The following is a 23,954-nucleotide window of genomic DNA, read 5'->3' on the forward strand; positions in this document are numbered from 1 at the left end:
GTTTCATGAACCACAGTCTTGAGGTCCTAAAAGTCTCGTCACAGAACATGAATGCCTTGGTGGATCACTTAGAGAGGAAAAATCAGGATAAGAACTTGGTAATCATTGAAGATGCACTGACCTCCAGCTCCACTCATCAAATATCCAGGCGAAGGACGAGGTAGAACACCACTGAGATGGAGACCAAAATGAAAGACATCTAGCTGAAACAGGAGAGCAATGATCTGCAGGAAGCGGCCAAAGTGATGATGCTATTGGTCCAGAATGCTGAGGAGTGTATAAAAGTGTTCAATTGATATGTAATGCTGGGTTTTGGATGGCAATTTCTTGTTGGCTCCTTGTTGTCTTTTTGTCCTTGTTGCTGGTCTTTTGCAGCTGTTTTGTTTTGTTTCTTTCATGCTCATCTTTCGTATTGTAAGTGGGTTTTGGGTCCCTTAAAACCTGGTTTTTCTTAATCAAAAACAAATTGCTATGGTTGCAAATTACTTTGATATATTATGTATAACAGATTGCTATAACCAAATTTTTGTGCTATACTCTTGGGTCCGATACTCATGATTTTGGATTTTAGATAGCATGCCTCTCTAGATTACTTTGGACTATAGGTGTAGATTCATTATGGTTTATGCTATAAGAATTCAAACAATTGTACATAGTTTATGGGTAACTTCACTTAAGAAACTCATGTCTCATCTCAATTATGTTCAATTACATTGTCAATTTGAAGATTTGGTCAAGTTTGAGGTAGGAACTCAAATTCCTCCTTTGTTTTTCAATTGAATTGATTTTAGTTTGTTGCAAATGAATTGTTGAGTGAATTAAAGTATTCTTCCTATTTAAATCTCTCCATTTGGATGATTATATGATTTGTATGAACCAAATTTGGAAATTACGAGTATATATGAGGTTATGTTGTTCAATTCTATTTGGGATGTTGAAATGACACATCGAGGGAGTATTGTATTGTTGATTTGATTAGAATCACAAGGCTATTCTTGCATTTTCAATTTATACACTTTGGAATTTCAAGGTTTTTGAGGTCTATCAGTTAAGGGTGTTTTTCTTGGTCCCATAGACTATTTAGTCTCATGGACATCATTAAAATCTTTCATTCATTCATTCATTCATCGATGGTAATTGGCCTCATGACTAGTTCTTGGTCCAAACTTGGGAATTATTGAAAAGTGGTATTTGATGATTTTGAGATGATATTCTATTATGGAATCATGATAACATATATGTGAATTTTGATAAGGGATCAATTGGGATCCATTCTCTTGGTGTTGTGCCCAATTGAGTATGTCTTCCTTATGTAAGAAAATGACATTTTGCAATTGAGACAATTTGATGTATTTGAGATGTCTTGCATTTAGATATGGCATGAGCTTAGTCCTAGAGTGAGTCTAGGGAGTGGCTCCCACTTGTGTCCCTCGTCTGAAAGTGGTACGCTTGGCATTCATGTTTGGGGAGTTTTGTAATCAAGTGATAACATAACAATAGACTTGGGTTAAAACAAATAACAAGATAATTGGTTCCTTGAGCACACCTTGAGCGCTATCACAACACCAAGGGTGTTTTGGGAAGGCATGCTCGCACATGGTTCATACTCTATTTCATCTCCTTGATTGGCTTTAAAGGCTCTTGTATTTGGGTTAGCTAATTCCCTATCAACACCATTTTTAATAGGTTTACCAATACTCAGTGGTTCATACAATCCTCTTAGGAGTTGGACCATCTCAACCATGGTGTGCCTGATCATATTAGCTTGAAACCCATGCCCCCTATTGGTAGCTGATGGTGATAGAATATCATTCGATGTACATATCAATGAGGTGTTCTTTACGTCTAGATAATAATAATTTTTTTAAAAAATAAATCGCTGTCAGAATTACGACAGATTCTAAACTTTGCACCGACAATGGAATCGTTGGACCAACAACATTCTCGTCGGTGCAAAGTTTCAGGATTCTATCTAAATTCAGACCCCAACTAAAAAAACATCCGACGAGGATGTTGTATGTTCGACGACACTTCCTTGTCGGATGACCATTGATGCATATTACTAGACCAACAAAAAAGCCATTGGACCAACAACATTCTCGTCGATGCAAAGTTTTAGACTTTCGTCAAAATTCTGACGCAATCTAAACAAACAACCGACGAGGATGTTGTATGTCCGATGACTTTTTTGACCAGAAGAGCGATCATGTATGTCGTCTACAGAGTCCATGGTGTCTTTGTAATGATGATGTTCAAAGGCATCATCAAAAAGTCCGACGATGAGTTTTTGAGGACTACTTTTGTTGGCAGGCCGATGAAAAGTTGTCGCAATTCTAAAAATCGGCCGTCGGAAATTAGCCCCGAATGTACTAGTGAATCCAAAATCCAGCAAGAATCTTCTAGCATTTCGCATCGAAATCCAAAGCAAAACTCTTCAAGCAAAATATCCAAAAACTACCAAAAATTCCAACACCTGTGAATGCATAGGAAGCTGGATTTATTCAAAAATCAAAATCAAAACTATATAAAAATTTGACCAATTAAAATATTTTATTATATCATATATTATACCTATGTTTGCATAGCTCAAGGAAGGTATTTAATAAATATATTTTTATTTACCTACATCCCATACAAACCAATCAAATAAAAGGGTAGGTAGATTATATCAATTAACCAAAGGGGTAGAAAAAATAAATAATTAACTAATAGTTTATTCACCCCATAATTAATTTATTATTCACAAATAACTATATAACAAAATGCCACATAAATTAAATAAATTTCCATGAAAAATAATATTCATTCAATAATAAAATACCAATGCATCGGTTAAATAATATCAATTAATTAAATAGCAATTATTAAATAGATAATCATAAATAAATTATAATAATAAGGAATCAAAAGACATCATTAAAATAAATAAAATAAAATAAATATAGAACTCCTTTAATCAATATTAAGCAAAACTCAATTAAAATAAAAGTAGTGAAACAATAAATAATAATGATTAAACCTCAATTAAACATTAAATCAAATAATAAATTAAATAAATAATTAAACATTAATCAATCAAAAATAAATATTAAATAATTAAATAGTCACACATCTCCAACTCAGGATAAACATAGACTCAAAACATCTTACACCAAAAGAGACAAGCACAACTCAAAACTCTAATCTCAACTTACATCGTGGTGCAAATGACAAGGTACACAACTTAGACCTAGAGTGTGTGAGGGAAACTATGCCATCTCCGACAACTTGCCATTCAGATAGAGACACACTCAAACTTGTGAAGCCAGGTGGAGTCGATGTTTGGTACTTGCAACCTGCATCAACACTAAACACAACATATACATCATGATAAACATGCAAGTGTTAGCTAATCGTGATAGCATATCATGCTCAAAATGAGTGATATGCCACCATCTCTACTCACGAAGACGGTCACACTATAAATCATCAAACATCACATAGAATCATAATCATGAAATAGGGTTAGTACCAACATATCATCATAATTCATATTATCCACATGAAAAATGATCACATATAAATCTATGAACATATAAATCCACCCATCCATCAAGGTGATTCTACGTACTATCATGCACAAGACCATCAAATATTATATATCATATAATATGTCTAGCCTAATCAATCATATGAATCTCTAAACATGATGAGTCATACCAAATAACATAGATCCACATAGATTACTAGCATCAATGATACCATCTAAGATAGCAATAGAGTCATAAAAACCATCTAAGTATCCACCATATGTTTATATAAGTCTATCTAAATGCAAATCAAAATGCAAGTCTAGAAGGGACACTACAGTAATAAATGATGAACTTAGAAGATCATCTAATTCAAATAATGATTTAGAGAATTTTGAATAGCTTGTTTAGAACTATATGTAAATCAAGAGACAAGTGAAGTTGTTATTGATAGTGGAAATGTTAATAATTTAGTGTCCAAAGAAATGTTCAAAAATTGGAGTTGAGAAGGCTAGAACACCCCAATCCATATAAAATTTCTAGGTTACAAAAGGAGCATTAGGTGTTTGTAAAAGAACAATGTTTAGTAAAATTCAAGATAGGAACATATATCATGTAATTAAATTTTGTGTTATGTAATAATAATGGATGTATTCTATCTATTGTTGGATAGACAATTAAAATTTGTTAGGAATGATAGACATAATGAGAGAGACAATAATTACTCTACAATAAATAATGGTAGAAGGCATTGGTTGGTTGTAATTAAGGAAAAAGTGGGTAAAATTTGTAGTAAAGCCATAATTTGTTTAGTAGATGGAATATAATTTTTCTAAATAAAATTAGATATAAGAATATGTGTTCCACATTAATACCAAGAGTATATAAGAGCACATGTATAAAAACTATCACCATATATGTTGAAAAGATATTGTTGATATTTAGTTTTGTATTCTCATACATCTTATACCAACATGAGAAACATTGCAAACATCACAACTAATCTACAATATGAACTTTGTGATTTTAGAAGTCTCTTTCTATGCTTTTAGGTATCACAATAATATATTTTGAGGAAAAGGGAATAAATTGCATGAAATTTTAACTAAACTACTTGGTGATGTGACAAGAAAATAATTCTACATTCTACTAATTAGTTTTTGACAAAGATCATTTTACTCAGAAATTATAATTCCAAGTAGAATTAAAATGGAATAGTTATGCTCTATTTCGATATAAGACTATATACTTTTGTTAAAAAAGGGTCAAGTAATTAACAACAAATTGAGTAGATGTTCAACACTAATATCAAAGAAGAACAAACAAATAGGCACTAGGCACAACAAAGAGAATGATACATGTGTTTGATAGAGAGTGGTTAGTTGTTGTAGTTATAGAGAGATCAATTAACTAAATTTGAAAAGTTCAATCCCCTACATTAGAGGCCTAAGAACTAGACAAACAAGTGTTTTATTCTATAAATATTTCTTGATCATCAACAACCCTTTACAAAGATAAAATAATTGTGTTTTATAGGAAAAGACAACCTCCTCTATATCTAATTTCTTAAACCATATTGTTATCAATAAGGTTTGCACCATTTACTAAGCTATTAACTCAACAACCTAGTGAAAAATGGGATAGTCTCACAATGTGTGGGCTCTGATGTTTGATAGAAACCTCCAAAGAGGGATGGTTCCCTTGGATCTTACTTATTCTAACTTACAACTGCTACATACTTGAAAAATCTATGGAAATAAACATGAAGTGAAACTAATAATCAAAAGGTGATGCACCGAAATGGTTTCAAGATCTATACTACTAGTTTGGACACACAATATGACAACCAAAACATACAAAACATAGAATGTCATATGTGATTTGTAAAATTATTTCATAAGTAGGTTGGAGGTACCAAGGACACAGTTTAGAAGGAGCTTGAAAAACTATCACAACTTAATTTTATCCCTAGTTGGTTAACACAAGTCATAGCTTGCAAAATTAGACATCTTTTTTCATAAAAGGTAATGAAAATGAGATTTTTTTTAAGGACAAAACATATCATCACAAGATTACATCAATCATTTTAAATAATCTTACACAATAAAATAGCTCTAACCCTTGGTAAAAGATCGATTTTATTGATTAAAAGTTGTTACAACAACTTTGGACAAGTTTGAAATGTTTTTTTGTTTCCAATTTGAAATTGAGTTACAATACATAGTAGTTTAGAATTTCCTTATTTTAGGTTACAATGATTCATAAAAATGCAAGAACTAACTTACAAAAGATGCTAAAAGTTGTGCTTTATAGTGTGCAACCTCTTGTGACAAGAAAGGAACATGTGCTAAGTGAAAGACAGGTAATACATGTGCTACATTACTTTCTTGGTTAAATCTTCATGGGAATCCAAATGATGTATTGCTATTTTTGAGGCCCCAAAAGTGCTCAAAAGTGATGGTTTCATGAAGAAAAGTCACCCAGTTTGACTTTTTCATTAATAATGCCCCTAAATCTGCTAGTTAATTCTCTTAATTGTCTCTAATTGGGTCAAAGTTTTCTCCTCAAACTTCTCAACCATATGTCCTAGTGACCAACCTCCCTAGATGTTCTCAATGAATTGCACAACTACCTTTTACCTTTTCAAAATTCAACAAATTTTGATTCCATTATCGTAAGGCATGTGTTGATACTTTAGGAAAGGTCAAATCTTCTTAGAAGAAGTGGGAGTAACTCTAGGATAGGGCCTTGCTACGCGCATCATTTAGTTGTAGCTTCTTCATTCTTTCTTCTCAACAATCATATGACTACCTTTTTCTTCATCTTTTGGACTATCCTTTTTTATTTTCAAAATTTTCTTCATTTTTATGTCTCTTTTGACTATTCCTTCCATGGCTAAAATACCTTTATCCCCTAAATCTTTATGTTTATCTCAATCAAATTTTCAATAAAAAACAAATAAAACAACAAATATAACATAAAATGTACTAATCTAGCTCATATTTATTTCAAAGGGACTAAAGATGATACCACTACAACAACCCTATGCTCTATTATAGTATGAATACTAGGAGAAGTATATGATGTTAGCGTCTAAAAATGAAACAAAAGTATTCAATTATCAAGGTCCACCTATCATTATTTTACAAACCATTAATTATTTAAAATAGACAAGGTTACTTGAGTAAAGTTTGATGACCACCTTAATTGGAAGGTGTTGATGTTGAAGGCCCAACATTAACCTATTCAACATTTCAAATGACTTATAATATTAACATTCATATGAGGTTAATCTATTTACATGTACTATATTTATTATTTCTCTAATAATTACATACCTATGGAATTGACATTGCCATGTAATCAAGAGGTGGAAGACCACCAAATGTGGGGTGAATACTTTGACCCTAAAATTGTATTATAACCATTCCAATAAAAATATTACAATTTGAAATTAAATTTAATAAATTTAATTTGAACTTGTTGAAAATTATCAGACTATCCATGTCAAATGTTTCATTCAATAGTTTTCTTTTCATGACCATCAAATTCATTGAAGATACACCTTGGCCATATCCATCCCGATCAACCTAAGGATAACAAACACAAAGAGACCCATAATTTTGATATAAGTAACACTATGCTAGAAGAGTCTAAGTCAATGATATAATAGACTTTAAGGTCTCCACCTCAACACCCTCCTTCACAATGTGTGAGATAGTGACATTGTCAACTCTAGTCAAGCTAGGGGTCTTGGTGCTTAGTTTTGGTAATTTTGTGTCCAAATCTATCATAAGTAGAACCTCCACCTCTACCCTATAACTCTTGCATGTTAAAGTAATTAGAGATCTCATTAAGGAAATATTGGCAATAGATTTTGATGTTATGATAAATAAATAAGGATCTGGTCAACTACAAATTGCCAACACTACAAAAAAACAACTCATCGAACTTATAAAAAAAACAATAGGTCAGTAACACATCACAAACCTAATTATCTCATAGAAATTACAAACAAATTGGTTCAAGTATGACCATTGGATTACATAACAATCACTGCACATCATTCAAGATAACCTTGATCGCTCCTTGATCACCGCTTCATCGAACTCTATAACTCATCACGCGGTTTCCATTACATGCAATGAACTTCCTTATTCCCAAGACAAAAACCATTATCTCTATGTGCCAAAAATCATTTGAAACTCTTCTCATACAACATGCATGTGTGGCATAATCATTACCACTCACCATTAGATCATAAACCAATACAACCGATTCACCAAGCTCTATTGGTTAGGGTTTAGCATATCAACAGGTAGGGTTTACCAATTGATCTCACTTCTTCTATAGTAATATCGGTTTCCTTCACAAGCTCTTCCTATTGGTTACAAAACAATATTATAACAATATCATTACCGGTTATAATTGACATCAATGAAAACATAAAAGTTCATCAATACAATCTTCATGCAAATGCCAACAATCTCCCTCTTTGGCATTGATGGCAATACAAGTATCAATACCCTTAATTTCTATGATTGTGAATAGGAATCTTGGTTTATATTTTACCATGTACTCTCCTTCAACTAAGTCTCCATGACTTCAACTGGTAACTGGGTATAGATCTTCTCTCTATCAATCATATAGATCTTCATGCAAATGCCAACAATCTCCCTCTTTGGCATTGATGGCAATACAAGTATCAATACCCTTAATTGCTATGATTGTGAATAAGAATCCTGGTTTACATTTTACCATGTACTCTCCTTCAAGTGAGTCTCCACAACTTCAACTGGTAACTGGCTATAGATCTTCTCTCTTTCAATTATATAGATCTTCTCCCCCTTTGACAACAATACCAAAGTGAAAGTAAAACATGCAATGTCAAACTTCATTGTTTTGCAATATCAGTCTGCAACTTGACGCTCCCCCTATGTAATAACTCCATTCTACACCAATCCTACTGTGAAATTCTGCAAGTAGCTCTAGGACTGATGTATTTCACATCATGCTCAATTGACTTCATGTAGGGGTACAACCCCTAGCTGATCTCTAAGATACTCAAAAGTAGTCTTAGGCAGAGGGTTTGTAAAGATATCTACTAGTTTCTCCTTGGTAGATACATGCTCCAATAATACGTCTTTACTCTGCACTTTTTCTCTCAAGAAATGATATTTTAGCTCAATATGCTTGGTTCTAGTATGCAAAACAAGGTTCTTTGAAATATTAATTGCATTGGTGTTATCACATGAGGTCTTTACTGGATCTATAATCTTCAACTTGAATCCTTCCAAAATGTGTTTCATCCAGATTGCCTGGGTACAATTCATATATGTTGCAACATACTCAGCTTCAGTAGTGGACTGTGATATACAACTCTGCTTCTTGTTGCTCCATGAAACAAGTCTTCCTCTAAGAAAGAATGCACCACCGGTTGTTCTCTTCCTATCATAAACATTATCTGCCCAGTCTGCATCCGTATAAACCTTCAAATCAAAGTTACCTGCATATGGATACCATAATCCATAGTCAATAGTACCTTTCAAATATTGGAATATTCTCTTGGTTGCTTTCAAACATGTTTCTTTTAGATTCTTCTAAAATCTGGCAATTAGACCAACTGCATGAGCAATATTCAGTCTGTTGTGAACAACATAATGCAATTTCCCTATCATTGACCTGTACCCCTTTTCATCAATAGATGTGGCTTCATCCTCCTTAGACAATTTACAACTTGTAACCATTGGCGTCCCAACTGGTTTACAGTCACTCATTCCAGATGTCTTCAATACCTCTTTCACATATTTAGACTATGTGATAAAAATACCACTCTTCATCTGCTAAATTTGCAAACCTATGAAGAATTTTATCTCTCTCACTAGAGACATTTAAAACTCATTTTTCATTTCATTTGCAAAGTCATTGCTCATGTCATTATTTCCTCCAAATATGATATCATCCACAAATACTTCACTAACCAATATCTTATCTCCTTTAGATTTCAGATATATGTTGTTGTCTTCATTGGTTCTCTAAAAAACCTATCTTCATTAGGTGTGAATGTAGCCTCTCATAAAATGCTCTCCGTGCTTGCTTCAAACCATATAGTGCCTTATGCAATTTACACACCATATCTTTTTCATCAGTCAAAGCATAACCATCTGGCTGCTCAATATATACTTCTTCTTCCAGTATTCCATTTAGAAATGATGACTTCACATCCATCTGATATAATTTGAATCCCTTATAAGTTTCAAATGCAAGTAGAGTCCTGACACCTTCCAGTCTAGCCACTCGTGCAAAATTCTCACCATAGTCTTCTCCTTATTTCTGTGCATAGCCTTTGCAAACTAATCTAGCTTTGTTTCAGACTACTACTCCATCTTCATTTAGTTTATTCCTAAATACCCACTTATTACCTATCACATTTTTATTCACCGATCTGGGTACTAGGGTCCATGTGTTTCTCTTCTCAATTTGATCAAGCTCCTCCTCCATAGCTTTGATCTAGTGATCATCTCCAAATGCTTCATTAGCAGTTCTAGGCTCAATAGTGGAGATCATGCAAGAATTCTCTTTAATTCTTCTTTTGGTTAACACTCTAGCATCCTTATCTCCAATAATCTGGTTAGGATTATGATTGAGTCTCACATACCTTAGAATGACATGAACATTATCTTCAGATTCTACTTCTTCATTAGCATCATCTTCTTCTGAATCTACCTGTTCCGGCTGAACTGGTACAACAACATTCTCTTTACCAATTTCAGGTTTCATCGGTTCTGGTTCCAAAATCAAAATACAAGGATCTTCATCCTTTTTCTCCATATTGGTTTCCCTTGATACTTTAGGATACTCATCCACTTGAACATAAGTACTTTCAATGATTCTTTGTGTTTGGTTTTTGTAACATTTGTAGGCCTTACTTCTAGTGGAGTAACCAAGAAATATACCTTCATCACTTTTAGCCTCAAACTTACTAACATAGTCACCTCTCTTAATAAAACATTTAATACCAAATATCTTAAATAAAATCGCATTAGGTGATCTACCATACCAGTATTCATAAGGAGTTTTATCCTTACCTCTCTTTACCAATATCCAGTTCATAGTGTAGATAGTTGTGCTGACAACTTCTCTCCAGAAATTTTTTGCTACACCTCCTTGTATCAACATCATTCTAGCAACTTTAACAACTGACCGATTGTTCCTCTCTGCAATACCATTCTATTGTGATGTCCTCGGTGCAGAAAGTTGCCTCTTTATTCTATTTTATTCACAATATCTAGTGAATTCCTCAGAAGTAAATTCACCACTTTGATCAGTCCTGAGACACTTTATCTTCTTGCCACTTTCCTTTTCAGCTAAGGCCCTGAATGCCTTGAACTTACTAAATGCTTCTGCTTTATCCTTCATGAATGTGACCCACATCATTCTTGAACAATCATCAGTGAAGATCATAAAGTATTTGTCACCTTGAATACTTATAGTCCTTATGGGTCCACAGAGATCTGTATGAACTAGATCTAACAAATGTTCTGCTGGAAAATATTTTCTCTTAAAAGTTGAGGATGTTATCTTTGCCAACTAACATTCCTTACACAGAGCATTCACCGATTTGTCCAACTGAGGCAAACCTCTTACCACCTTGGACTTACAGACCTTAACAATGTTATCAAAATTTATATGACAAAATCTCCTCTGCCAAAGCCAAATATCATCTACTTTAGCAATTAAACAATTGTTGACTTTAGGATTCAGGTGAAATAGGTTACCTTTAGTCTTCTTGCCAGTTGTAATTAGTTCACCTTTTCTCCCATAGATTTTGTGCATTCCATTCTTAAACTCCAATGGATATCCTTTGTCATTCAGTTGTGCAACACTCAAAAGATTGTGTTTTAATCCTTCAACCCAGTAGACATCATCTGCACTGCTCTTTCCATTAAGAGAAATAGTTCCCTTACCTTTTACCATGCAAGGTGAGTCATTACCAAATCTCACAACTCCTCCATCAAATTCCTTCAAAGTAAAAATTTTTATTCAGTCACCGGTCATGTGGTGTGAACAACCGCTATCAATGATCCAATCATCAAAATTATCCATGCGAGAAAATAATGCTTTCTGATCAGATGTCTCATCTTTAATGGCTACAAAAACAATGTCTTCATTAGCATCTCCCTTGGATTCCTCATCAGTGATACCACCATCAACTACAATGAGACAATCTCTTTTGCCTTTTCCCTTGTACTTCTTGTACTTCACACGCTTATGCTCATTGTTGCCATTAGGATAGTTAGCTGCAATGTGTCCAATCTTGTTACATGCAAAAAATTTCAAAGGTAATTTACCTTTGTACTTACTGGCACCTTTGGGAAACCGCTTGGCCAACAATGCTTCAAGCTCAATCAAACTGTCTTCATCATCAAATTATTTTCTAGATCTAGATTCATAACTATGACTGACATCTCTACTTTTCCTCATAGATGGGTTTAGACTTCTTAACACTACCATCATAACCATTTAATTCAAAAGCAGTAAGCTTACCAATGATGGAATTAAGAGTTACCTTAGTTCTATCAAATGAATTTAGCTCGTGAATGGTTGCAACTCGAATAGCGTAGACCCGTAGAAGGGTTCTCAACACCTTACTAACCACTGTGGCATCTTCCACTTTACCACCAACACTCTTGATCTCACCAACTATCTCTTTGATCCTCTAACAATACTATTGTATATTCTCACCTTCAACCATCCGCATCTCATCAAATTATCCTCTTAGACTCTCTTCTTTGGCAATCTTCACATGCTCATCACCACTATAGATCTCTTCAATTTTCTTCCATACCTCATATGCAGTCTCTAGACCACAAACATCAACATACTCTGCATCAGACAAAGAACTGATAATGGCCTCTAATGCTTGATTGTTTTCTTGTTGCGCTTTCTTCTGATCATCAGTCACAATCCCACTAGGTGCAACATATTGAGTACCAACATGTTCCCAGTATTGACTTCCTAGACTCTTGATATAAATTTTCATTCTATCACTCCATATCCTGTAGTTTTCTCTATTAAACTTTGGACCTTCTTTCTTCATCATGTTCTTCAAGATCTTTACCTCAAGTTGTTAGGCTTATACCTTAGAGGACCTGAAATGCTCTGATACCAATTGATGGTATGATGAAGGAATAAGGATCTGGTCAACTACAAATTTCCAACACTACAACAAAACAACTCATCAAACTTATAAACAAAACAATAGGTCGGTAACAAATCACAAACCTAATTATCTCATAGAGATTACAAACAAATTGGTTCAAGTATGACTGTTGGATTACATAACAATCACTGCACATCATTCAAGATAACCTCGACCGCTCCTTGATCATCGCTTCATCGAACTCTGTAACTCATCACGCGGTTTCCATTACATGCAATGAACTTTCTCATTCCCAAGATAAAAACCGTTATCTCTACGTGCTAAAAATAATTTGAAACTCTTCTCATACAACATGCATACATGGCATAATCATTACTGCTTACCATTAGATCATAAACCAATACAATTGATTCACCAAACTCCATCGGTTAGGGTTTAGCATATCAATAGGTAGGGTTTACCGATTGATCTCACTTCTTCTCTAGTAATACTAGTTTCCTTCACAAGATCTTCCTATCGGTTACAAAACAACATTATAAAAATATCATTACCGGTTATAATTGACATCAATGCACTCATTGTTATTGCATGGAGGATGGTCAAAAACCATCCACCACTATCCTAAAAACTATTCCATATCCCTTGGCAATGTAGACAAGGGTAGAGGGTATGAAATGGACTATCCAACCTTCTAGACAAACATTCACAAAAGGGATATCACTAAATTAGATGTGGAAAGAAAAAAAACTTTATTAATCAAACAAAATGTCTACATGCCTATAGCCTTCACATGCTCCTCACATTTGGCACAATGGCCTCACATGGAAACTCACATGTCACCATGAGCTTGTTACAATGATAACAATAAAATAGATGTCTTCCAAATCTATTGGCAACAACAATGAAGGAAAACTAAGAGGGGGGGTGAATCAGTTTTCACTGGATCAAACAGATTAAGCACAATCTCATATCTAATGAACTACAGAAAGAATAAAGATTAAAAAAAATAACAACAACACACACAACACCAAGCTTTTTGATGTGGAAAACCCGGTTAAGGGAAAAACCATAGTGGGAACCTACCCACAATAAGATGATACTCTACAGTAGTATTTGTAAATATTGCAATGGGGAATACACATGCATTCAGGCACACTGCCTAGAGATCATTTCTCAAAATATAATGAACTGGAAGGCTACAACCCTCAGGGAAGGTTCACTACCTTACAATAACATTCAGACTATAATTCAGTTTAGATGAATTGAAAGAATATCATCTCCAAATGCCTGATGACGGTTCTAGTTAAGCACAATTGTCTGCCCTGCAACACACTCCACTCTACACTTCACACCAAAAGATAAATTCTCTTGTTCACACATAAACCACTCTCAGATAATGCAAACACAACACCCATACCCAAATTACATGAATATAACACTTATTTATACAAATCATCAACCTTGACTACAAGGTCGACTCAACCCTTAACAACTAATTACAAAATTATATCACACAATACATAAATCAACCACCAAACCAATACAATGTCATGAAAACATAGCATGGACCCAAATTAACTCCTTGAATATGCAACACTGCACAAATCTCTCCAAGATCAACCGCAACACGCTACACCACCGAAAACATCACATAACACAAAGAATGTCACCAGACCCATAAGATCTTCAAAAAGGTGCACAATGATCAATGCAAACCAGAAAAAACAAATAGGGCATGATTAGGAGACACCAACAAGCATGTTATAATCATCCGCAATAGCTGCACCAACACCACTTAATCAAATCTCCATCAATGAACACTTCAACAACAGCAACTCAGACTAGAAAGATAACTTGCGGAGCACCAAATCATGAACCATCTGAATTGAATATACAAATGAACATCCCAATCACTCTCCCAAATCCACAACACAAGATGTAATCATTCTAGAGCACAACAGATCAAACACCAAAACACTGCAACACTAAACACTAAAAAACCAAATCTTATACCGAAATCTATAACTTTATCAAATCACCAATTAGCATCATGAAATAAATATGGAATGAAGTATCTCTAGTTGATTTAGCATATCAAATAGATAAACCAACTAGATCAACTCAATGCAATTATTAGAACACCAAAATAACTCTTTGCAACATCAAAACACAGGAATATGTTGACATGAATAACAACAACATATCCTAGAAGCAACAATATCCAACAAAATCAACCTTCTATCTTCTACACCCTAACTACCCCTAGCTATTGCTTTATTCTCTCTTATGCCTCATGATGTTTTCAAATATTGATCCCATCACTAGATGTGATTTGTGTCAGCCTCCCAGGTCCCAAAGTTGATGTAAGGTGTGTATAGGTCTTAGTCACTTGAAAGGGATCTAAGTGTTGATGTGGATAGGTGTAGACCTATCTGGATGTCGCTCGACCCTATATGAAACTCTCCATTATCTCCATAAGGCTTAGAAAATATTTATAAAATTCTAGAATTGTTTGGTCCAATTATTTTTGGGATGCCCCTATGACAGACCCCCAAAATTATTTAAAAAGTGTGCCTCACATGCTACCAAGTATGCTCTAAACTACCTCAAGTCATTCTTAGAGATCCAAGTTAAATCTTCCACTACTTTGTTCTTCCATTTGGCTAGCCTTGTACTCCTTTCAACTATCTAGGATCTATTCAATTTATTGTAGTGGTACTTGTGGTAGCTTTTTCATTGGAAATACTTATGTGTCTTCCTCTTGTGCTCCCTAAAATTGTAAGAGATCTATAATGTTGAATATTGTTGAAATGTTCATGCCATCTAGTAACTCTACTTTGTAGGCATTTTTTGAATCAAGATTTGAGATGATCTTACAAGGTCCAAAATTCTTCATATTTAACTTATTGTATGTGCTTACCAAAAATCTCCCCTTCTAGAGGTAAACCATGACTTCATCTCTAACTTCAAGTTCCCCACTTAGTATCTACTTTCTCCTTGTACTAGTTCATTCTCTCTAAGTGTTGTTTGACCTCCTTATGAAACTCCTCCATGTATTACACAAATTCTTGTTACCTTAGGGGTCGTTGTCTCAAACTTTGACCACTCCCCTAAGATGTTGTTTGGTAGAAATTACAATTGGTGTCCTTTCAATGCTTCAGTTTACCAAATTATTGAATGCAAACTCTATTTTTGGCAATACCAGGTACTAATACCCAATTTATCTTCTACCAAGCATCTAAGTCAATTTGTAGGTAAAATGTTGAAATTGAATTTCAGGTCTGTCTGCATCTTCTTCCAGAGTGTCTCAAAAAGTACCCAATAAACTTAGTTTACCAATCTGAAATAGTGACCTTTAGTACTTCATGCAGCCTCACTACTTCTTAATATAATAGGTCAACAATATGAATTGCATCATGAGTCTTCTTGCAAGGAATGAAGTGTTCCATCTTAGAGAATCATCCTATTACCACAAAGATAGAGTTATGGCCCCTTTGAGTCCTCGGCATACCCAACATAAAATCCATATTGATATCTTCCCAAGGTCTTTTTTCAATTGGAAGGGTTTGATACAATCCAATATTCTAGTTGGTCTCTTTAGACACTTGATAGGTTCTACAATCTTATTCTTACTTCCATACATCTTTGTATATTTGAGGCCAAAAAAATCCTTGCTTTATGAGAGTCACTATTTTGTCAATACCAAATGCCCCAACAATCCTCCAAAATGTTTTTCCTTGATTAGGTTCTCCCTATTGAGCTTTTGGAAATACACAACTAATTTCCTTTGAACAATGTGTCATCCTGGATGAAATAGTCTAGCCACTTGCTCCTTTCTATTTATATAGGTTCTCCACATGCCCTTCATACATCAACAAAGTCTAAACATCCTTATGTAGGTGCTTCAACTTCTTAAACCCAATTATTGTCACCCTCATCTACATCATTGCATTTCTTCTTCTACTCAATGCATCTACAAATTGGCTTGATTTTCTATTTGGTGTTTGAGAAAAAAGTTTTATCTTTACATGAGCTCCACCCACTAGATTTTCCTTTATTATTCAAATATTGGAGCATTTTGTGATCATTGTACAACACACAATCTTTTGGTAGTAAATAGTGTCTCCATTTCTTTAATATTTAGATTACAACATATAATTCTTAGTCAAATATTGAATACTTGTTTGGACATCATTCAACTTCTCATTAAAATAGGCAATGGGTCTCCCTTCCTATCTCAAAATAAATCCTATAGCACTATCATTGGCATCAAAATCCACTTGAAAGACCTTGTTGAAATAAGATAGAGTCAACAATAGTTGCTCCATTAATTTTAGTTTCAACAAGTCAAACCTCTTTTGTGATCTAGATGTCTACTTGAACTCCATCCAATCTCCCATTTCTTCAATCATAGGTGAACAAATTGTGCTAAACTTTCTAATGAACTTTTTATATTACTTACCAGGCCATGAAACTATCTCACCTCCCCAACATCTACCGATGTAGGACACTCCACAATTTCTCACCTTCTCTAGAACCATCTTTAGTCCTTCCACAAAGATCACAAATCCTAGATAAGCTAGTTCATCCTTCATGAAACTGCACTTCTTGACATTGTTCGCAACTTCTCTTCCCTCAACCGTTGGAACACATGTCTGATATGTCAAATGTATTATTCCCTTGTTTTGGTAAAAAAATAGAATGTCATCTAAGTAAACAATAAGGAACTTACCAAAAAAATCCTTCACTAATTGATTCACCAGTCGCATGAATGTGCTAGGTACATTAGTGAATCCAAAAGGCATGACCAAACACTTATACAATCCCTCATTTGTCTTTCATGTAGTCTTCCACTCATCCCCCTCCTAGATCCTGAGCTGATGGTATCTATAGTTGAGGTCAATCTTGGTGAAGTATCTTGCACCACTCAAACAATCCATTGTGTGATCCATCCTCGGGAAAAGAAATTGATACTTTATTGTAAACCTATTGATGTCCCTTGAATTAGTACACATTCTTTATTCTCCATATTTATTTGTGCCAAGATAGCAAGTACTGCACATGGACTAAAGCTCTCCTAGATCAATACCTTCCATAATAATTCATGGACTTGTCTTCTCAATTCTGTATTCTTTGTTGGAACTTTCTCTTGGTGTCAATCCTATATGATGACTAATACTTTGAACGAGTGGCAGTTCCTCCAAAACATTCTTTGACACAATGTATTGAAACTCCTCAAGCAACTCTACAACATCCTTTTTTGGTAACTCCTTTCCCTTACATTGATGTCCCTAACACCACCATTGCTACATTTCATCAGAATGAGTGTTAAATAGGTGTTCTCATAATTCAATCCATCCAAATAAATTCTTCGATACACAAAGTAGTTCCTTGTACCACTACAGACCACCTCCTTATGCTCTTCATCCAAGGGGATTAGGATATATTTCTTCTCATCCTTGGTTATCATGTACGACCCTTCTATCATACTACCAAGGCCTCAAGAACAATAGGTGACAAGCATCCATTGGCATGATATCACACAATACTTTATCTCTATATGAACCAATTATGAAGCTAACAAGACATTGTTCACTCACTAGAATTTTGTGATCATCTTATATCCAAGTAACTAGTATGGCTCTTGATGCTTGACCCTCCCCAGGCTCAAATTTTGTACCATCTCCTCAGAAACCAAATTATTAGTGTTTCCACTATCGATGATAACCTTCCAACACTTTCCTCCTAGCTTGCACTTGGTCTGAAACATGTTTCTCCTCAGTGCTAGTATATCTTTGGCTTCCCTCTGCAATGGGGCCTTCTTCATGACTAATGATTCATGCTTTTTTGAATATCCTATGAACCTATATTATCTATCCCTTTCTTCCTTAGGATAGGAATTCCTAGCTCCAAGGTCTCTCAACTTCCTAGTACTTCCCTTTCAACATTCAAGGGCATGAATCTGAACATTTCCCCCACTTGAAACATGTTCCTCAAAATGTTCCTGTGTTAAATATTATTTCAATCCTCCCATATTCGTTATCCCAATGATGGTCCTCCTTTTCTCTTTGGTAGAAATATGAATTCTCCTTGGGCCTCCTCTTAGTTTGTTGTGTCCATCTCTCTAGATCCCTATAGTTCTTTTTATCTGGCACTATTTCTTCCTTTCTAGCCAACTTTTCTTCCACCCTTAATGCAAATTGATAGGGTACCTCCATGATGGTCATTTGAACTAGGCTTAATTCCTCTTGAATGTTGCTTCTAAGGTCATTGATATATCATACCATCTTCTCTCTTCTAGATTCACAATTCCCAATCCTAATGATCATTTTGTGAAATTCTTTAGCGTACTCCTTCATTGAAGCTTCTTCAACAATTTTATTTCATAGTTTGTAGGTATGAATTGGCCCTTCAATTTCATTGCCATCCTATCCCACTTCATGATTCACTCCTTCTCTCTTTGGTTTTGGTCCAACTACACCTCTTTCCACTAGATAATGAGGTGCCCCTTTAGCTTGGCTTTCATGAACCTCACTTGCTTCAGATCTTCTATCTCCTCAAATTTCAAGTATTCATGTATCTAATTTATCCAATTCATCAAGTCTTCTAGATTTAGGCTTCTGACATAACTAGGGATCTCAATCCTTGGTAACTTTCCAATATTTTTAATTTCCTTCATCATCTTGATCTGATCTAAATCCTCTTCCTCCTAAATCTCCTCATCTTTCTCTTGCACCCTCAAATCTTCATCATCACTCTCCTCTTTCAATCTTGGGTTTATACCCTTGCTCTTGTCTTCCTCAACAACATATAGTCAATTCTTCATGTCTCTCATCATGTACATCATCTCTCCTACTCTTTTAATAACATTGGTCATTGTTGGCATCCTTCTTGGTGACATATTTCCTTTTGATCTAGGTGTGACTACCTCAATTCAACGATCCAGCTTAGGGTTGTAACTACCTCACTTCGGTGATCAATTCACAACTTCTGCAACCCACCTCTAGTTGGTGATTTGTCCATTCAAAGGATCTTCCAAATTTCTCCTCTTTAGGTTCAAATATCACTTGATGCAATCAAGGTTAGAGAGTCTAGAGTAGATTGTCCAACCTTGTAGATAAATATTCACAAAAAAGGATAACATTAAATTGAACATGAAAGGAATATTTTTTTTTTGATTAAATAGAATGTCGACATGCTCATAGGCCTTCACATGTTCCTCATATTTATCCCATTGGACCAAGATTCATCCTCACAACTATTGCCATGGAATTGATAAAAAGATAACAATAAAATATGTCCTTTAGATCACCTTAACTACCTCTAGCTATTGCTTAATTCTCTCCTATGCCTCAAGATGTGTTTCCTATCCCATCACTAAAAGTGATTTGTGTCAGCCTCCCAACTCCCAAAGTTGGTGTAAGGTGTGTATAAGTCCCATTTTATTCAAAGGGATCTTAATGCTAGTGCAGATAGGTGTGGACCTATCTGGATTTTGCTTGGCCCCATATGATACGTTTCATTAGCTTCGTAAGCCTTATAAAAAGTTTACAAACTTTTGGAATTAAGTCCAATATGAGTGTTTCTAGGACATTCATGCATCACTTGGTGGTGGCACCAATGAGTAGGGAGCCTCCTATAGAAATTGTGTATGGGTTCATTGGTTTGTGGGTTAGTTTCATAAGGTGACCAATATTTTCAATCATTTCATAAGTTTCAGAGGTTCGACAGTGAGTGCAATGATAATTATAAGCATGTTAGTTGGACAAAAAATGCTAGCAGGTTTGGTCAATGGAATTCTAGCTATGTTATCAAATTGTTTTTAGTGCATTCAGAGGAGAACCATGTTTATGACATAGGAAAGTATTGGTTGATCTTGACAGATGGCCTAGGGCCATCACATGTGGTTTGACTTTCAGGCCATAAGCAACTTGGGGTAGACTAATATTTCCTAACTCTATGCCCAATGAAATAGTTATCATTTCCCTCTTAAATTGCTTGTTCATGGACATTTCTTGAAGCTCTACTTTCTTAAAGTAGTTATTATCCATGAACATTAGTTTAGTTTCTGTATATAAGTAGTGTAGTTTCCTTTATGTTGAAGTCGCCCTGTCTAGGTAACTTCTTTTTGGTCTGCTCTACAAATGGTCTGCTTCACCAAAGATTTTGGATTCTTGCTTCATTCCTGTGAAATGAACATCCCCAACTAGAGCCATTGGTAGTCCTAAAATTGACTCTTCAAAATTTTCATGTTTGAGTCAAATTATTGGTCATTTTGGATTTATTTTTCCCTCTATCAAAGTTCAAGGTCTAGGGTTTAAGGTTTGTGAATTTTCGATTGTCTTGTAAAAGAAAAAACATAAGCTTGTTATATTCCGTTATTACCTTTTTCCACTTAAGCCAAGGGTCGGTTACTGTTGGTGGGGCCATTGTATTTCCTAGGAATTAAGTTGTTTTCGGTTGGCCCCTTTATCGTAGATGAAAATGCAAGGAAGATAAGGATCACGACATCACGAGATGATGCCACGTGTTCTCAGAGGAGAGGGGTAAGCCAATGTTTTGACTGTTCAAAATCCTCATATTACCTGTTCTCAAGAGGTAAAGCTCGGATTACTAATGGTTCTATCAATTTTCACATGTTTCAAATGGATGGTGATGTTATAATCTAGGTGAAAATGTGCTCGACTTTTAATTTGCAAAAGTTTGGCAGGCATTATGGTTGCACAATAAAGTATGAATAGATCCAACGACTCTCATAACCCCGGGAATGAAGATGCAAGAATTTTAAGGATCGTGGCATCACGAGATGATGCCACATGTCCTAGGATAACCAAGAAGAGTGACGATCAGGCCATTGATAGTGTTAGGCTAGGAGTTGATATGGCACTGTTACATCACATATTTAATGGGTCCACAAGCCATGATGAAAGATCAATGTTAGAATGACCATTAGTGATTGTTTGATTCGCTAGGCTGGGCAAGATCTATGGAAGAGTTTCAAACTGAATTTTTAAAAGGGTATTATTTATCACATGCATGGGAAAAGCTAGAACAAATAGAATGTAGGCTTGTCGACATGGAACAAGATAGCGACAAGTCGGAACACTTGGATGATGACTCATTCTTGATGAGCTAGTTTGAAGGTTTCTACTAAGCCAGGATTGATTAGACAAGAAAGGATGACATCTTAGAAGCATGAAAGGATTGGATAGCTTCTCAATTAGAGATGGGAGATCACGGGTTTCTCTGAGAAATCAGAGGTTGCTTGTTGTTAGGGATTCTGAAGCAAAATTTGTACATCAAAGAAGAATGAAATCAGAACAAAATTGTTCATGTAGAGTGAACTTTAGCAGGATGCAGTGGATTTGATAGGCATGATTTCTAGAATCCATAGTTGGTAGGTTGAGTTGAAAGCACCAAAATGGTGATTTTTTGTGTGGATGAGCATCACCAAATGAAGTGTTTTTTATTATAAATACAATGGGGTGGTGACTTGATTGGTAGAAGAGAAAAGAAAACTTTTCATTTTCTAGGAGCAGTTCTTTCTTCAGCAAGGAAGATGATGTTTGAGCAGGATCATGCATGGAGTTGTTGTGTGCTTTGTGATACCAGATGGGTGTTTTTCTTTTGTGTGAGTGTGTTTATTGCCAGAGGGGTTGTGAAAGTGAGAAGGGTTTCTAGATGGGGTGTGAAATCCTTTTCTTATGAAGAAAGGCCACGCATGGCACAACCTTTGCTTCTACTCTGCCATTGGATGGAAGGGAGATCTAAGAAGAAGCCCGCAAAGGAATGAAAGAAGGATTTGTTGGGGTGGGGAGTGGTAGCCAGTCATCTCTATGACTGCATGGAAGTTGTAACCCCTCTCCAACATATTATGTTTCCCCTTAAGCTCCTCCTTCCACTTTCTCTGATCCTGGGCATGAAGGATCAAGCTCCTCTTCTAGTTTAGAGGTGACTTTTCTTCTTGTCGGGACCCAATATCTCTTCCAAGAAGGGAAACACTCTATTGGACAGAACGTAACATCTCACACTCCATCCAAAGGCATCAGGGTGATAATGGCATGAGTCAAGCATTATTTCTTCTACCAATTTTCAGTTGAAAATTTTGATTCATGGGTGCCAGCGCATGGATATAGAATATTTTTGTAACAGAATTGCATTTGGCCTTTTAGGCCTAATTGCTGAGAGTAAATCTACTATTGACATGTGCCTTTTGGCCTGAATCTTGTTTCTCCCTTTTCTCCTATAAAAAGGGAAATTAGGGCCATTAGATGGGTTCGGATTTGGGGAGTCTCTTGAGGGTTCAAATTTTTTAGTTCCTTGGGGATTCCTTGTCTGGTTCCAGTAGTGAGTCTAGGTGAAGTGAGCAAGTTGTAAAGTCATTTACAGAGAAAAATGAAAAGCATTTAGAGTCAAGCTTTGTGCAGGTTCTTGAAGGAGTTATATGTAAATTTTATCCTGTAACAATAGTATTTTTATTCAATAGATATAAAATTATGATCTATTTCTCTCCAGTGTATAATTATGTCATCTTTCAAATGAATAGAATCAAGGGTTTTTTCATTTGTTGCATTGTTATGATGTATGTAGTTTTTAATTTCATGCTTTGACCTAAGGGGTTGATTAAATGCTTGAGTGGGATTACAGAGTGATAGGACTTGTGCAGGGATTTAGATAACCAGTTTGGGTTGGGATTACAAATGAGATATATTGTAAGGCGATATTATCTTAGATCTTATACTATTAGATAAAATTATGTCACGTTTTTAGTTTACATTTTGTATCTTCAGGTGCCCAATGGAGTGGCATTGATCACTTCTTATAACTATCTTTAAGTATCAGTCTTGTTTCAAATTCAATGATGAATTGATATAATTTGTTGATTATCAAAATAACTTTCATTTCATGTATGTCATTGTTTATCTTACCCATCTCATGCTCTAGTTAGGTTGAGGATCACTGAAGGATTTACCATCCTTTAGAATTCTCCCTATTGTTGAGTTGGCTTATGAGATCATCTACTTTTTTTTAGGGAATCTTTGAGTGTGGTGCAGAGATCAAGAAATTCACTAAAGGGATTACCCTCATGGGTTTCAAAGAGCTCGAAGCGTAGAAGGATTTGCAGAATCCTTGTCAGTTGGTCCAATCCTCATGATAATTTCCACAATTGAAGTTGGCTCCTTCATAGAAATTGGATTGAGTGTATTGGTCACTTTCAAAGCATAAAAACCAATTTGGGAACCAACAGGTTCATTGGTTTGTGGGTTAGTAAACAATGTACA

This window comes from Cryptomeria japonica, chromosome 4 (genome assembly GCF_030272615.1).
Source record: "Cryptomeria japonica chromosome 4, Sugi_1.0, whole genome shotgun sequence".
Lineage (NCBI taxonomy): Eukaryota > Viridiplantae > Streptophyta > Pinopsida > Cupressales > Cupressaceae > Cryptomeria > Cryptomeria japonica.